This window comes from Apodemus sylvaticus, chromosome 16 (genome assembly GCF_947179515.1).
Source record: "Apodemus sylvaticus chromosome 16, mApoSyl1.1, whole genome shotgun sequence".
Lineage (NCBI taxonomy): Eukaryota > Metazoa > Chordata > Mammalia > Rodentia > Muridae > Apodemus > Apodemus sylvaticus.
The window spans coordinates 3,991,025-3,998,077 of record NC_067487.1 but is presented as its reverse complement, the minus strand read 5'-3'; positions in this window follow the sequence as shown (position 1 = coordinate 3,998,077).

Genomic DNA, 7,053 nt, shown 5'->3' with positions numbered 1-7,053 from the left:
CCCAATCAGTGTTGGGTATGAGTTTCATCATGTGGAATGGGCCTTAAGTCAAATCCGACATTGGTTAGCTACTCCCTCAAGTTCTGTGCCACCATTGCCCAAGCATGTCTTATGGGTAGGAGAGATTGTAGATCAGAAGGTTTTGTGGCTGGGCTGGTGTTTACATTTCTCTTTTGGTAGCCTGCAGAGCGCCTTCCCATGCCAAAGAGACTAGAATGTAGGGGTGAAGGCTCCATGTAGGTGCCAGTTTGATTTCTCCATATTCAATAATTTGTGTGGGTGATGTCCTCAGCAATGGGACTTTGCTGTCAGTTTGCAGAAAACAACCTGTTCCCTCAGCAACAACCCTGGGCTGTTTGGCGATTATGCCCCCACCACCTTTGGGCAACAACTCAACCGAATACACCTCAGTCCCTTTACTAGAGGCCCCATTTGGTGACAAGAGATGGCTAGTTAAGACTCAGTATCCACCATTATTAGATCTCATTAGGATCATCTTCATACATTTCAGAAAATTTCTACTGAACCAGGTTTCCATATCATCCCTCAAATGCCCATCAGTTCCAGCTGTCTCTCTCTGAATTCCCTCCCTCAACTCTATCTCCTCCCACCTCCCCACCTGATCCTTCTATTCTCCACCCCTACAGTCCACTTTGATTATATCTCCCCAGCCAGGGAGATCCATGCTCCCATCCCTAGTCCCATCCTCTATACCTAACCTCTGTGGTTCTTTAGATTATAGCTTGGTTATCACTGACCTCACAATATCCACATAGAAGTAGATACATACCACATTTGTCTTTCTGAGTCTGGGATACTTAACTCAGGATGAAGTATAGTTCTATTCCATCCATTTACCTATGAATTCTATAATGTCTGTTTTTCTGATATCTGAATAATACCCCACTGTGTAAATTTACCACAGTTTGTTTATCCATTATTCTATCTAGGGTCATCTAGGTTGTTTCCAGTTGTAGGCTATTATGAGTAGAGCCATAATAAACATGTTTGAGCAAGTGTTATTGTGGTAAGATGAAGTGTCCTTGGGGTATATACCCAACAGTGGCACAAGTGAATCATTCCCGGTTTCCAGAGAAACTACAATATTGATTTCCTTAGTGGCACTGCCATATTGATTTCCACAGTGGCTGTACAAGTTTGCACCAGTGGGAGTCTTTTGAAACCTGAAAGCCTCTTCCCGGTGGCACAGCTTCTCCAATGAGGCCACACCTCCTGATCCAGTTCCACCAGCTGGGAACCAAACATTCAAATATATGAGCCAATGGGGGTCATTCTTATTCATACCATCACATTCCATTCCCTGGCCTACATAGACTTGTAGCCACATCATAATGTAAAATGTATTTAGTCCAACTCAGAAGTCCCCATAGTTCTAAAGTCCCTGCTGGGTGATAGTGGTAAATACCTTTAATCCCAGCACTTGGGAGGCAGAGGCAAGTGTATCCTAAGTTCAAGGCCAGCTTAAGACAGTCAAGGCTATACAAAAAACTCTTACCTGGGGTTGGGGGAGTCCAGAGTTTCTTCTGAGACTCAAGGCAATTTCTTAATTGTAACCCCTATAAAATCTAAAAGCAAATTATATACTTCCAACATACAATGGCACAAAATATACTATTTCAAAAATAGAAAAAAGGGGGCATAGTAAGGAACTACTGGACCAAAGCAAAACCAACCCCAGCAAGGCAAATTCAAAATTCTATATCTCTGTGCCCACTGTCAAAAAGCTTATTAGATATCTCTCCATATCCCATGCCTTCCAGCTCTGTTGATTGCAACACACTTCTTTCTCTTAGGCTGGTTCCATACTTTGGCTGTAGCTTTCCTTGCTAGGTGTCCTGTGACTTTGGCATTTCCACCATCTTAGGGCTTCTAATACAATTCAGACTTTACCTTATAGCTTCATGTGATAGCTTCTCCAGGTCTCTATGAAGAGACTCCCCTGGCACACATCTGGCCTCATCTGCTTTCCTTAACCACAGAAGGTGATCCCACAACTCCTCTCCACTTATATTTTCCTTGATAAAGCAGTAACATTGTGGCTGATACTGTCAAGTTTTTCTGCTTGCTTGGGCTAAAACCTGGCCCTCTCCATGACTTACATTTGCTTAACCTTAGATCTGTTGGTGATTTTTGTTTTTAGGTGGACTTCAACCTTTGCCTTTCAGGGGTTGCAGATTTAACTGGGTGGAGTTTTTCCTTGAAGGAACTACTCCATTTATTCCATTTATCATCAGGGCTTCCTATCGTTTTGAGCATGAGGCTTAACTCCAACATTGTCTCCTGGTGCTCTTTATTGCCTCGAACTTTATATTTGTTTTTACCCCTCTCACTCTTTTTCTTTGTTTTTACTCCTACTCACCCTGTAGCCCTACATAAGAGTGGTCACTAATAATCATGTGACACATATACAGTCAGTACTAGCTTATCTTGAAATCTCCACTGCCAAAGACAGTAGTGTCTTCTTCAATTTAGCCTCAGGCAGATTTTTAGGGCAAGATCAAAGCCGCTTTCTTTGCCAAAATATCACAAGAATGATCTGTAGCCTGGCTACTAATATTTTCCCCCTCTGAAACCTCTTGAGCTGAGCCTCCATGATTCACATTGCTCTCAGCACAACCATCTTCCATGCCCCATTAGGACAGCCGTTGAGCTCCACTTACGGCACTTAACTAATTTTCTAGTCCAAAGTCTTTCATATTTCTCTAAACAACAGAATGCTAAGGCCTACACAACAACACCCTAGTCCCTGGTACTAACTTGATTACTGTTGTATTTTTGTCAAGAAACCATGATTAAGGCAACTTATAAAGGAAGGCATTTATTTGGGGTCTTGTTTACAGTTTTAGAGGGTTAGTCCATGAACATTGTGTCAGGGAGCATAATGGCAGGTATGCATGGCATTGGGACAGTAGCTGAGAGCACTCACATATGATCCACAAATACCAGGCAGAGAGAAACTGGAGACAGACAGACAGACAGACAGACAGACAGACAGACAGACAGAGGGTAGGTCTGGCGTGAGCTTTAAAACCTCAAAGCCTACCCCTAGTGACATACTTCCTCCAACAGAGCCATACCTCCTAATTCTTCCCAAACAGTTCCACTAACTAGGGAACTAGTTCATTTAAATATATGAACCTATAAGGGCCATTCTCCTTCAAACCACAACAACCTAACAAAGGGGATGAGAGACCCCTACCATGAAAACTTTAAATCCCTTAATAGATTGAAAAAGACACTAGAAAACAAAAAAAACTTCCTATGTTAACAGGTTGGTAAAATTACTATTGTGAAAATATAACCATCCTACCAGAGGCATCTACAGATGCAGCCCAAGCTTAACAAAAACCCCATAACATTCTTCAGAGAAATAGAAGACAGAAAAAATAAAAATAAAAAGTACTGTCTGGCAGTGGTATCAAATACCTTTAATCCCAGCACTTGGGAGACAGAGGCAAGCCGGTATCTGAGTTTTAGGCCAGCCTGATCTACAGAGTGAGCTCCAGGACAGCCAAACTATCTAAAAACCTCAATATAAAGTCTGAAACTGCTAGAAGAAAAGATAGGCCCTACCATACAAGATAAGGACTTTCTAAATAGGACTTCATTTGCCCAGGAATTTTGGCCAACAGCTGACAGTTGGGACCTCATAAAACTAAAACACTTCTGCAGAGCTAAGGAAACAGTCAAGAGGAAAGGAAGGCAACAGTGAGAGGGCATCTGCCAGTTATACATCCAACAGGATGAATACCCACACCATGTACAGAACTGTAAAAGCAAAGAGTCCGGAGACAATTGAGCCATTCAGAATATGGGTTGCAGATATTATCCAATCAGAGTTCTCAAAAGAACTAAGAATGGCTTTTAAAAACTTAAAGATATTCATCATTCCTGGCAATTTGGAAAATACAAGTCAGAACAACTTTGAAATTTTATCTCACCCTGGTCAGAACAACTAAGATGAATGTAGCTAGTTTTGTGAGTCAACTTGACACAAACTGGAATTTTCAGAGAAAGGAGCCTCCCTTGAGGAAATACCTCCATGAGATCCAGCTATAAGGCATTTTCTCAATAAGTGACCAAGTGGGGAGGGCCCATTGTGGGTGGTGCCATCCCTGGCCTGGTAGTCTTGGGTTCTATAAGAAAGCAAGCTGAGCAAACCAGGGGAAGCAAGCCAGTAAGCAGTACTCCTCCAGGCCTTCTGTATCCACCCCTCCCTCCAATTCCTCCCCTGTGCAAGGTCCTGTCCTGACTTCCTTTAGCAATAAACAGCTATGTGGAAGTGTAAGCTGAATAAACCCTTTCCTCCCCAACTTGCTTCTTGGTCATGATGTTTTGTGCAGGAGTAGAAACCCTAACTGAGACAGTCAGTAAGCAACAACAAATATTGATGAAGATGTGGGCAAAACCATCTGCATTGGCTGTGTATTACAAACGATGTAGCAACTGTGGAAATCAGTATAGAGAATTATCAAAAATCTAAAAACAAATCTATCATACACATGACCCACTTATATCACTGCTTGTCATATGCCCAAAGGATTCAGTATCCTTTGTCACAGATACTTGCATGCCCATGTTCATTACTGGTCCATTAAACATAGCTAGGAAATAGAGAGTAGAACCTACATGTCTTTGAACAGAAGAATGGATAATGGGAATGTGGCACATATATACAATGAATTACTATTCAGCTGTAAAGAAAAAAAAAGAAATTGTGAAATTTGGAGGTAAAGAGAGAGAACTAGAAAATATATCTTATGGGGTAACTTGCTGAGGTTTGGTCTGTTGCTGTGTATTGTAATGCTAAATTATGTGCCTGAAGGTCTAGGCCTACCAATGAAGTCTCATGTTTACAAGCTTTTTTGGTACAAATATTGTTTCTTGATTTGAAACTATTGGTTAGATAAAATTGGCTACAGCCAATTACTAAAGGGATTAGAGGTAGGTGGGTTTTGAGTTACCTGGTTGGGGGTGGAGAAGAGAGAGGAGGAGGAAGCCACCATGAGGGGCTTGAGCATGTGGCTAGGAGAAACAGCAAATCATCACTGCCCTCAGGGTGCCTTGCTGAGCAACTAGTCCTTGGCCTGCATCTGGGAAACCTCACCTGTTGCCCAGCCCCCAAGAACCATGCTGCTTCTCCTGATTTAGTAATCTGGAGGGAAGGTTCCACTGCAGCTGTCCCCCCACCACCACCAGCCTATGCCCCAAGGTGTCCTTGTGGGGGGTCTCACCGTGGGAAAGTTACCAGTGATCACCTGCTTCGTAGCCTTCAAGTGCCAGAGTGTGTATGTAACTTTTTGGGTCTCCAGGCCTGGGGAAACTGTTGGAATGGATATGTAGTCTTTTAAGTGTTAACAAAATAAAGGGTTGTATCGACTTTGTTTTTAAGTGACACCCATTCAGGGCCCTCTTATTCTCAGCCTTCTGGAGCCAGCCCACGTGGGATCCGGATCCTTAACCACTGTTAGGGAGCCTATGCTTGACCTCTGTCTTTATACCTGACTCCGTTAATTTTTTATACCTGACTCAGGCTGTTTTTTATGTTGGAGTTCTGTCATGTATGCAAACTTGCTAAATATATAACTGTATAACATCAAAAAATCTAAATTTGTGAATTCGTGTGTGTGTGTGTGTGTGTGTGTGTATGTGTGTGTGTGTGTGTGTGTGTGTGTGTGTGTGTGTGTGTGTGTGAGAGAGAGAGAGAGAGAGAGAGAGAGAGAGAGAGAGATGACAACGCTCCCTTCAAGAGCCATAGACTATTGCAAGATATTTGATCACACTGTGAACCCCAAGATTGTGTTATTTACTGTAAAAACTTGTTTCTACTTGTGGTGTGGCTCTCCCTTAGCACACACCTTTAGTTCCTCTGGCTGGAATTCAGACACACCCTCCCTACATATCTTTAAGCCCAAACAATGAATGTGAAATTAATTTGTAGAAAGAAGCACTCAACTTTGAAAGTGATTTCTAATTGAGTGGCAGACAGGTGGCAAATCAGAGCAAGATTTGACAGATCAGGATATGCCCAACTCTCACAGGAAGAGAGAAGAAAGGGAGAGAGCACAGAAAAGATAAAGGAGGCAGTGTTGGGGTCTAGGAATTGCCTCACAAACCACACAAACACTCTCAGTCAGACAGGGTAGTTATTGAGCATACACCCCAGAACTGATTGATCAGGGTCATAGTCCAGATTCAGGAACTGAGTCATAACCCCAAGTTAAGATCCTACAGGGCTTTTAAGCCTAAAACCCACAAACATCTGTGTCAAGGTATTCCACCAATCAGGATTTAGGAATAGGGAATTTCCTTAGGAACATGTCTTTGTTGTACACTTATCTTGCTCCCATTGGTTGGGGTACTCAACTGTGGCAGGGGACTTGTATTGTCTAATATTTATGTCTTAATTTCTCTGCCAGAGTGGGACTTATCTAACATTCATGTCTTAACTTGGAAACTAGGGTGTCAGTTACCCATGTATGTACATGTCTTTTTCTGTCAAGTAGGATGTCAGTTCCCAGGGAGGTCTTGGGAACTTAAACTTTACTCAACTATTATTCAAAATGGATTCGGAAATTCCAAATAGTTTCTTATATTGGTACAGGTGTCTCTCTTATGTTGGGCTCCATCTCATGGGCAGTTTATACCATAAAAACTTATACACAGGTGCAGGAAGTGCTGATGGGTAATTGATTTGGATCCAAGCTTATTGCTATACAAAGCAGTTCTGCTGACTTCTATTATGATTAGTTTCCAAGGGCATAGAACATATCAGAATATGTAATCAATCTTGGGATAGAAAGTTTCTTAGTAAGCCGGACGTAGTGGTGCATGCCTGTAATCCTAGCACTTGGGAGGCAGAGGCAGGTGGATTTCTGAGTTCGAGGCCAGCCTGGTCTACAGAGTGAGTTTCAGGACAGCCAGGACTACACAGAGAAAACATGTCTCGAAAAACCAAAAAAGAAAAAAAAAAGAAAGAAAGAAAGAAAGTTTCTTAGTAACAGCAGAAACATATGAAAAAGTTTCCTTATA